The sequence below is a fragment of the Rhinolophus ferrumequinum genome, chromosome 15, assembly GCF_004115265.2.
Source record: "Rhinolophus ferrumequinum isolate MPI-CBG mRhiFer1 chromosome 15, mRhiFer1_v1.p, whole genome shotgun sequence".
Classification (NCBI taxonomy): domain Eukaryota; kingdom Metazoa; phylum Chordata; class Mammalia; order Chiroptera; family Rhinolophidae; genus Rhinolophus; species Rhinolophus ferrumequinum.
Window position 1 is genome coordinate 12,170,602 of NC_046298.1, and position 10,898 is coordinate 12,181,499.

A 10,898-nucleotide genomic window follows, 5' to 3' on the forward strand; every position below is an offset into this window, starting at 1 on the left:
TGACAATGTTTACAGCAAATGGTCAGTGTTAACCTTGATGGTAAGGCAAAAACTGAGGTAATATTATCTGCAAATGTCACAAATACATCAAACTCTGAAATATTTTCACAACCCGTAATGCACTGAACCTTACTTCTGGAAATAAATCCTGAGAGGTCAACAAACAAACAAACAAACAAAATTTAAAAAACACTAAAAAGTTAAAATAGCCACATTAATATCCATATTTTATAGCCTGATTTAAAATACTGAACACTTTGGTAATGGCACATTATTTGAAAGGATAAGAATGGACAAATTATGGAATGCTTTATATGAAGAAATACTATATACAAGGATTAAATTCGTATTTGCAAATATTGTAATATGGACACGTTTCCTTTATGTTACATGAAAAAATATATACTTTGCATACACAATATTTAGTATATCAAAATTATGTACTGGTTAAAATATAAAGCATGAGAGAAGTTTACTGAAAATGTTAGTTTTTATCCGTGACTGTATCTGATATTATGGGTACTCTTTTTTTCCCTATTTTTCTATTTTATGTATCCTAGATATTTTCTCATGAGCACATATTAATTTTTAAAATGAATAAAAATAAATCTCATTAAAATTATTTTTAAGATAAGCCTTAGCATTCGGAAGGCTTTTTTGGGTGGGATTTATTGTTTTATTAAAACCTAAAATAAGCTAATCACCACCCCGCCCCAAAATGTTGAAAGATGTCACCTGAATAGTATGGATTACTCCTCCACAAAACTAGATCACATTCCTGCTTCATTATTATTTTACAAAACTCACCTTTCAACCGTCTACAATATGGGCCATCATTCATATCGAACTTAATTAGAAAACAGTTTGGAAGTTGGAGGAATTCCTAATTTAAATCAATTAAAGGAAAAGTTGTCAGGTTCGCTTTTGGTTTGCTTAGCTCTACTTTCACAGCAAGACTGAAGAGATCTGTCTTCCTCAATCTCCTTGTCTTTCTCCGGGATTATGTCATAGTGTTCCGTGTGTAAATCTAGGAACTCAAGGTGGCAATTAGCGTCTGAGACTCCTGCCACAGCTAGGAGAAGGAGCCCGGGTAACAAACGAAGGCATCCCAGGATTCCATGCTGAAAATTCTTTGATGGGCGCTTTCATTCACAAATGACATGTCTGTAGTTTGTGGGGCAAAGCAACTCTCTTCTCTAGCCCTATTTTCGTTCTGTGTTGAGAACTCTTCTTCCTTCCCTCACCCATGCCCTAAATCCTATTGTGTCACAGTTAATTTACTTATCAAATGGAAAAAGCATGTCAGATAGTGACTATTTCAGGAGCACATTTCTTTCGCTGAGTAGATCATTACAGGTCCTTTACCTCTCCATTACTAAAATAAGATTTCTTGCCTTATCTGTTGTCTACCCACATCCCTGCTGGTTTAAAATGGGTGTTCTGTCTCTACCCAACTTATATAGAACTACTTTCTGTGTTGTAATTTCTTTTCATGCATTCTAAAATTATCATCTGCCAAGAAAAGGGGACACGATATATACTGTATAGTGAAAAAAATATATTTAAAAAATACCTATATATATTCTAATATATATATATATATATGCTTATATGTGTGTGTGTGTGTGTGTGTGTGTGTGTGTGTGTATATATATATATATATATATATATATATATTCCCCAAATTGGGGTACATAATTTATGTAGCTGCCTTATCTCTTATGCTGTGGTTCTTGAGAACAGGGACCAAGATTTAACTATCTTTAGTAAACAGGATATAGATTACTCTCATTTTATGACTTAGAATTGATGAAAGAATAAACAAACAAATGAAAACCAGCTGTCTTGTATTACTTTTGGGTAGAAAAGCAGAAGATTTCAAAGTGATAGAATTTCTGAAATATTTTAATAACTTGAGAAAATTATCCAGGACATTTGAAATTAGACATGCCTTGAAATTCCTGAATACAGTATGTTTATACATAGTGTAGATCAATCTAAATTTCCAGACTAGAGACTAGAAAATCTAGAGTATATTATGGTTATGCATTTAGGGTAAATAATGGAAAACCCTAGAGTAGAGGTTAAAAGACTGTATCCAGAGTTTTTATCTCTACAGTCAAAGTAGATGGAAAAGTCAAAACAATTACTCAAGTAGTTAGGATGAGTAGGTTTTCTTTTCTCTTCACGTAACTTCTTTGTGTAGTTTTGTCTTCTACCAGATTTTAAACTCTTTAAGGTCAGAAATTCCACTCTTCCCTGAGTTTCCAGATATTGCCTCTCCTGGACCATCTGTGTCTTAGGAGATATTCATTTGGTTGAATGTTGTCAACTATAGAATAAGCAGGCTCCAGAGATTTCAGTTCATTTACTTTTAGGTCATTTCTTCTGGCACTGCAGTTCTAGTTACCAGGGTCCCTTCTGAAAGGCTGGTCCAGCGTGGAAGAGCCAAGGTCAGAAAAAGTGACTGCTGAAACAAGAAGTGTCTAAATCATGGCTGAATTGTTTTAACTTTACTATGCTTTAAAATCATCTCGGATACTTTTTCAATGAAGATTTCTAGGCTTGTCCCCAGATATTCTGATTCAGTGTACCTGGACTAGAACCTGAAAATACCCATTTTATTTATTTATTTATTTATTTATTTATTTATTTATTTATTTATTTATTTAAATTGAGTTATAATTGACATATAACATTATATTAGTTTCAGGTGTACAACATACCGTGTTTCCCCGAAAATAAGACCTAGCCGGACAATCAGCTCTAATGCATCTTTTGGAGCAAAAATTAATATAAGACCCAGTCTTATTTTATTATAAGACCAGGTACAATATAATATAATACCAGGACTTATATTAATTTTTGCTCCAAAAGAGATTCGAGCTGATTGTCCAGCTAGGTCTTATTTTTGGGGAAACTCGATAGTGATTCAATATTTGTAGATATTGTAAAGTGATCACCATATTAAAACTAGTTAACATCTGTCATACATACAGATGGCTCCAAAAACATGTATACACATTTTAAGAAAGGAACAAACTGTATTAAAATTGTAATACTCAATATAAACCTATACCAAAGATGAACACAAGTCACGTTTGACTTCTGCAACTACAAGAGGTGCTCAAAGTGGTTATCATCAGTGTCTAGACACTTCTGATTACTTCAAATGACTGCTTGAACAACGCTGACCAAAGTATCCACTTATATACATTTTTTGGCACTCTGGTACATATGAAAAAAAACATACAGCTGTCCTGTATTACTTTTGAGTACAAAAGCAGAGGATTTCAAAGTTGTAGAATATGTGCCGTATATATGCGTATATAATATGTGTATAATATATGTATTTAGAAAAAGACGTTTTACTGAGATTTTCTATATAAATAGCTACATAAAGCTGGGAAGGCCCAAAGGAGCAGCTGCAGTCTCCCTGTGCACAGGTCACTAAGGAACCCATGGGGAGGGGCCTTGGGGGAGAGACTGGTGATGATCAGAAGGAGAGGGACACCCCTGGATGCTCTCTCACATAAGGAGTCTCATATAAGAGAGAGAAAAAGAATGAAAGAGAAAGAGGGGGGCTAAAATCCCAGATGTCACGAGGGAGGGATTGGTGGGGTCCAAAAGGTCACAGAGCTTGGGAGGCAGTGGGTCAGAGCCTGTACCGTGTCGTTCACCAGCATGATGCCGCTCACCATCTCTCACTGTTGACTGTCAGCTGGGCAGCTCCAGCGGCCAGGCTTCCAAGATAGCAGGACCAGGTTTCCACTGGTCAGCGTCCTCCCTGCAAACCTCTTCTCATCAGATGTCCCACAAGGGCTATGACTCCGGTTGGCAGTGGCAGTCACTTTCTGCACCCCAGTGTGGTCATTCTGACAAGTGTCTGTGATCTCGTTCACGCCGGTTAGTTGCCTCTGTTCCTGCTTCAACTCATTTTCACTTATGAACTTGGGGGCCATCAGCTCCCCAATGGGTGGCTGCATGTGGACATAGAACTGTTAGGTGTGGATGCATAGCTGGAAGTTGGCCGCCTAGATTGAGTCACAGACATTAATGCCCATTACAGCAGTGGCAGATTCTCCTGGTGCCAGGGACTCTATTTCCGGAATATCCTGGATGCTGATGCCAGCACGCAGTTTAGCAGTGCCCACATGTAGGCCCTTGATGCGGGTATCAGAGTTGGTGGAGAGTGGATGTGCATGACGCTATGGGGGGGTCTGTGGAGAAAGGTTGGTGGTTGAAGGTGGAGTCCACAGCCAGCCCCTCACCAGGGGCTGTACTATGCACACAGTACAGCAGCTCCTGCCTCCCAATACCCAGCACTGGACTCGGCAGGAGGGCACAAGGAAAAGGTTTGTGAGTGTCAGGCCCTGGCGGTCAGCATCAGACTGGTGGACACAACCATGAAAGGAGACACAGGCTGGACACTGGCGGCGTGAAGTCCTCTAGTTCAAGCAGGGAGATCCCCTTGGCTGCAGGGCCACTTTTGCTGCCGGCAGGTGGTTTTCTCACCTCCAGGAGGCAGTTTCCACCTGCTTCCCTTCCAAGTCTGGTGAGTTACTGCTGGAGTTGCTGCTGTCATCCGACGACAAGCCATCTCCCTGAGCCTGTGGCGCCTTTGTCCTCTTCTCACCTTCCTCCTCACTCTGTTCACTGTCACTGCTCCTCCTTTTCTCCTCATCCTTGTCTTCATTATTGAACTCACTGCTGGACTCCCCTAGCTGTTCTCACGCTGCTGCTCTTACTGAGCAAACCATTCTCGGACTCAGGATGGGAGGGCGTGGGGTGGGGTACTGTCATCAGATTCTGTGGGGCCTGACTCCCACTCAGAGTCTGAGTAGAAAGGTCTCTCTTTCTTCTTCTTGCAGTTTTGGCACTCAGTCCATTCACTTACCTCCATGTTGCCCACAGATGGATCTGCAGCTTCCTCTGGCCAGTCTGGCAGTTCCTGGTAGCCTGTGGCTTTGGCATTGAACAGGTGGGACAGTGAGTGCAGCTGGAAGTGGTCCCAGTCTTTGAAGGATGACTCTAAGACTGGAGCTGGTTTGGGTGCCAAAAAGAGCTTCTTGGCATGGCGGCTGAGGGCCCCAGCCTGCTCAGAAGGGACCATGAGCTGCGCTCCGCCATGGGTGAAGTGCACTCTGCCATGGATATTGCAGTTCTGGATGTACTTGGCCAGACTCAGCACATACTGGGTCAACAGCTTGGTCTGCTTAGAACTGGTCAGGTAGAGCTTGGCTGCCAGGTGGATGACCTGCAGCTTGATGGTGTCCTCCTCTGCTGTGAAGGACTTGGCCACTTTTCTTGGGACATCAGGTGCAATCCTGGAGACATACTCATACTACTCCCTGATGAGCCGCAGGATGCTGGCTTGGGCCGTGGGCACCTGGATGTTTTCTGTGAGCTTTGCCAAGCGTTTGATGATCTCCACGTGCTGTGCTGGCCGCATATGCAGTAGCTTCTTAATGAGGAACACTGAATCTGTGACCATGGGCTCATCACAGTGGGACAACAGCTGCACCGACCATTAAGGCTGGTGTCACAGACTCAGCTTATGTCAGTAGCACAGCATCCAGTGGCCTGGACTTTGACTGCCACAAAGTCCTTTTCCACGCTGCGAGCGTAGGTCTGGAATTCCCATCGGACAGTAGGGATGTCAGGTTAGTTTCACTTGCCAGGTTGTTTAGCACTTCCGGCTTTGGAGTTGATCTGGGTGTGGTTGGTTGGTGGACCTGATGCAGAAGGTCTTAGGGAGGGCTCACACATACCTGGCTCTTGATGGACATGGGGGCCAAGTTCTGGAGCACTGTGTCCTTCACCTCACTGCTGAGATGACAGGTCACGAGTACTTGGGCTCCTCGGCTGGGGCCAGGGGCAGCAGGTGGATGGAAGGACTGTGGTTCAAATAGGAGGGAGGAGAGGACCAGTGGGAGGAAGCAGAACTGGGGATCAGTGCTGGGGGCAGGTAGGATGGGGGAGGGGACATAATGTACCCAGTGTCCCAGGAAACTTTTTTTTTGTTTTTTGTTTTTTTTGTTTTTTTCTTTTCTTTCTTTTCTTTTTTTTTAGAGAGAGTAATTTATTTGACAATTTTCAGTGTAACAATTTGCATATTAAAAAAAATACAAAAAAACCCCCAGCAGGTCCTGGCTAGGAGGAAGCTTCTTGAATCAAAAGTCACTGGCTGTTGATACAGAGAACAATGGGCAGGGCAAGACTGGAGGAAGCTGAGGGAGCCAGAATGGTCCCAGGAATTATACCCAGTGCTGACCAAGCAACATAAAAGACTGCCCATCAACGAGGTCCAGCCTTTCTCAAAGTGACAAGAATAAGTGGATTCAGTAACATAAGTCTGTGAAACATTTTGGAAAATATTCTGTGGGACTTTCCTAGATGGTTGAGTGAACCAGAAAAATGGGAAGGACCTGTGCTAACTCCACATCTACCCAATTCCTATAGTTAGGTTTAAAATGTCAAGTAAACTCTGTTCCCCCAACAGAACCTACAGAAATTGGTTCCTTATGGTTTTTACAAATATTTAAATCTTCTTTTTTTTTTTTTCTTAGTCTCTTTAGACTTAACAAGAACGTGAATAGTTTTAGGAACAGTCAAGGAAGACTTCAAGCTTTGAGTCCAATAAGAGGAGGTCTTTCTTTGCTGCCTATATGGCTGATAGCACCAAATTGGCTACTTAAGACGTTAGTTAGGGGAAGGGAAAAAAAAAAAAAAAATCCCATGAGGGATGGCGCCTGCGCAAGGGCCTGTGGGAACTGGGCCTAGAGATAAGATAACTTCCACCAGCTGGTCGGAAGGTGGAGCTGGAGGAGGCTGAGGGAGAATTCGAAGGTGGTTCTCCGGGTCCCTAGATGTGTGTTAAATTAGATGCAGGCCCTTCAGGCTGACGCTGATACTTTAAGATGAGCAAATGAGCCTCATTCACGTAAAGTCTGCACACCTCTGGATTTGCGGCCTCTGCGCTGAGCCCCGGGCAGGTAAGTCTGCACGCCAGCTGTGTCTCCTTTCATTATATAGCCTGTGGGACTCGTGGACTGGAGCCCTGTTCCTATTGGTCTTCAACTCTAGATGTTTCGGGGGCTCCTCGTTCAGGTACAGGTCTTAAACGTTGGGGTGCCGGATGTGGGGTTCAAACCCTTCGCTCTTTGGGGAGAAGCTTCACATTTTGCATTTTGAGTTCCCTCGGGATAGACTGGATGGCTGTGCCGGGGTCGGGTCTATTGCGAGAGTGGGCCTTTTGTCCATCTTGGCATGTGAAGGTTTTGCTCAGTGACGAGGGTTTTTTCGGAGGAAGTTGTTCCATGTGTAGCCGCAGGTTCAGTGTTTGTGTGCGTGCGTGGAAGGAGGTGCGTCGAGGATTCTCTTCCTTAGGCCTTTTGAACCCAGGACGGTTGTGGAGGCCGGAAGTCCTAGGTCAGGTGCCAGCACAGTCGGCCCTACACAGTGTAAACAAGCATCACCTGTGGTTCATGGAGCACACACTGAGCAGGTGCCACTTGTGTTGCTGCAGTGAGGACTGTCACTCCTTTCGTTTCTCCTGCCCCTCGTCAACAGTTCAGGTTTTCCTTCTTCCCCTCTAGAGTAATACACAGAAGGCAGGGTGTAATCGTGCTCAGGGAATCTTGGGAAACAACAAAATGGGACTATCGACGTGATGTTTTAGTCCTAGCACCGAAGGACTTTGGTTGAAGTGGTTTCTCCATATTCTCACGATCAACACCTGCCCTTCCATCACAATAACAATCCACGTCCCATTGAAAAAAAACACATTCAGGTGTTACTTAAAGAAGTAAAGGGGTATGCTGCATGTTTTAATGCTACAACAATGAGCTTGATAAGAATTCCGAGGCAGAGGGCCTTTCAACATCTTGGTACCGGAGGGATGGAAATCACATAGTAAATGAGGAAGAGTTTTAAAAAAGGAAAAACAAACAAAACACTATGTTCAAAATACAGCAACTATATGTGTATATGTATTTGTAAATGCATAGGGAATTTTTTTCGAAAAACTTTCTGGGCTACCCTCAGGAAAGCATGGGGGTAGTTAAATGGCCTTCATTTATTATAATAGTTTTCTGTTAGTGTCATTATTTCAGAACTTTTTTTAAGTTGCTTTTTTTTGTACTGCAATTGCCACATTTTCAAGTACATCTTGAATATATATATGTATATATGTAGATATACATGTTTATATACACGTGTGTATATATGTGTATGTTGGCAATGATATTAATACATTTAAAATATTTTACCTATCTGTAGCCTAATAACAGGAGGTTATAACAACAAATGTCTCCATTATAAAAACTTTTATCTGATAGGACAACTGAGAGCATACAGGAAGGCTACTGATTGTAGTAAAATGTTCTCTACCTGTTAAGGTGTGCATTAGGCAAATTCTCTTCAGTTATAATGAGGCATCGTTCCCATTTAAGCCTCTTTCAAGAATTTATCTATAGAGATTTCCTGGGAGCATTTTTGGAAGAAGCCTTTTTTTTTTTTTTTTTTCACGTTTCACCTAAAAAGATGTGGGGTGGCTTTTGTCTGAAGGACATTTCTGAATGACCCACAGTTACGTACAGATGTATGGATAGATGAATGTATGGAGTGTATGGATGTAGTAGTAAATTGTTGGAAAATAAAACAACTTGACATGGGTAATGCCTCATACATACATACATACATACACACATATGTGCACATGTATAAGACATATGGTATTTACGCATATGTTGCTTCACGGTGGGCACTCTTGATTGGCTCGAATTTACTTAGGAAATGGCAGTTGGCATTTGAGGAGTAGAATATAAACATTATGATCACTGTAGCATGACAGAGAAAGGGAGTGCTGAGCGTGGCATTCAGGTTAAAGCAGTAGATCTAAACCTTGGCTGCCCACTATAATTGCCCAGGGAGTTTTTAGAAAGATATACTGGAGCCCCACCCTCGTAGATTTAATGGTCCCAGGTGGGGTTCTGGCAATATTGATTTTAAAAGCTCCCCAGTTGATTATAATGTGCAAGTAGGGAAAATCAACAAGTTAGAAAGAAAAAATATATAGTGGGTGGCAAAGTATATAGTGGTAGAACAAACTTGGGTAGCAATTTGATAAAGATTTTAAATTTGAAGAATATTTAGATCAATTATAAGATCCGACATAAGCATTGCTAGCAAGATTTCCGAAACATGAAAGAAACGGGGTGTAGGGCATAACTGGGCATACTTTGAGACACATTGAAAAAGAAGAGGGAAGACAGATTAGAATAGAAACTCATACCGTGTTCCCCCAAAAATAAAACCTAGCCAGACCATCTGCTTCAATGTGTCTTTTGGAGCAAAAATTAACATAAGACCCGGTCTTATATTATGTAAGACCGGGTCTTATATTCTATCATATAAGACCCGGTCTTATAGTAAAATAAGACCGGGTCTTATATTAATTTTTGCTCCAAAAGAGCCATTAGAACTGATGGTCCAGCTAGGTCTTATTTTCAGGGAAACACAGTATTTAGGATCTGGTCACTAATTTCTTAACATTGGCTTAGGTTCTTCTCTGTCTCTTACTGAGAAAGAAATAGACAATCGTTTTGGAACCTGTTATATATCCCACGTAGTCTATTACCTATATTCATAGTTGGGTTAACACAGAGTAAAACACTCTTGGTTCTCATTACACATGTGGGCATATTTGATCTCAACAAATGTTTTTACTTATCAGTTATATTTGGGAGCAGTTACTTTGTAAAAAACCCTGTCCTAAATCTTGGGTGAGATCATTAAATAAACATATATTAGTCACCTATTAGAAATTGAGTAGAGAGCATCTACTCAATAAAATCATAAAGATCCCTGCTCTCAAAGAGGTTACTTTCTAGGTGAGGGCAGGTCAGTTCAGAGAAGACAGGACTTTTGTTGTTGTTTTCTGAGGTACTTTTACGTAGTAGTGTGTACTCTGCACTAAATGAAGCCGAAGCATGCAGGGGAGTGCTTGGAGTGGGAGTGACGCTGGGTCTCTGGATGGTGGTGAGAGAAAAATACGTGAAAAGAGGCCTGAATGACTTCCACATCAGTCTGTGACAAGGGATGTTTCAGAGAGTATAGCAAATATAAAAGCTCTGGGCAGAAATGGAGTTATTAACTTCGGCTGGTCAAATGATTCACCTGAAAAGTAGTTCAGTGGCCAAAGAAGTGATCACCCCTAATATCTGCTGAGTATGCTGAACAGGTCCAGCATTGTTTCTCAGAAGTTTCTATTTAGTTTAATCAAGAACTACCCAGATTTAGAAGGTCAACTCCTCAGCCAAGGCTGAATATACACATATACATATAGGTGTGCATATATGCACATACATCTCTATACATACACATACATACATACAGTTCCATGTTCAAATATTTCACAGTCTAACAAAGCTCAGTGGGATGCTAGTTTCGTAATTACACCGGAAATAGTGTGATCTAGATGGTTCCATCTTCATTATTGAAAAGCACAGTTTTAGGACTATATCCAGAAATTACAGTATTGCCGTTTCATACTTCTGTGTTTAAAGTAGGTTTCTTACCGGCTCGGTCCTGGTCTGCCTGGGTCCATCTGTCTCCTTCCTTCCTCCATGCATTGTCTTGTTAGATGGGAAGGTTAGAGTGAGGCTTCACTCTGGATATATCAAATTTTATGCATGCGTATCATTACCATAATGACCTTTTTTTGTTAATTAGGACTCTAAATGTACGATACTTTTAGAAATGTATGCTACTTTAATAAAGTAAACAAATTAGGGATTTTCTAAGCCCCAGAAGCTACCATACTATTCACAATTTGGATGATTTTCCATATTATTAAATAAGGGGCAAGTACCTTCTTAAATTTTGATTTTTCATCT

The 10,898-nt window shown here is 41.3% G+C and overlaps 1 pseudogene; it reads right to left on the minus strand.

Moving 5' to 3' along the window:
* Positions 1–3,599: 3,599 nt before the first annotated feature.
* On the minus strand, positions 3,600–7,321 carry LOC117034760 (AP-3 complex subunit beta-2-like; annotated as a pseudogene).
* Positions 7,322–10,898: the final 3,577 nt, after the last annotated feature.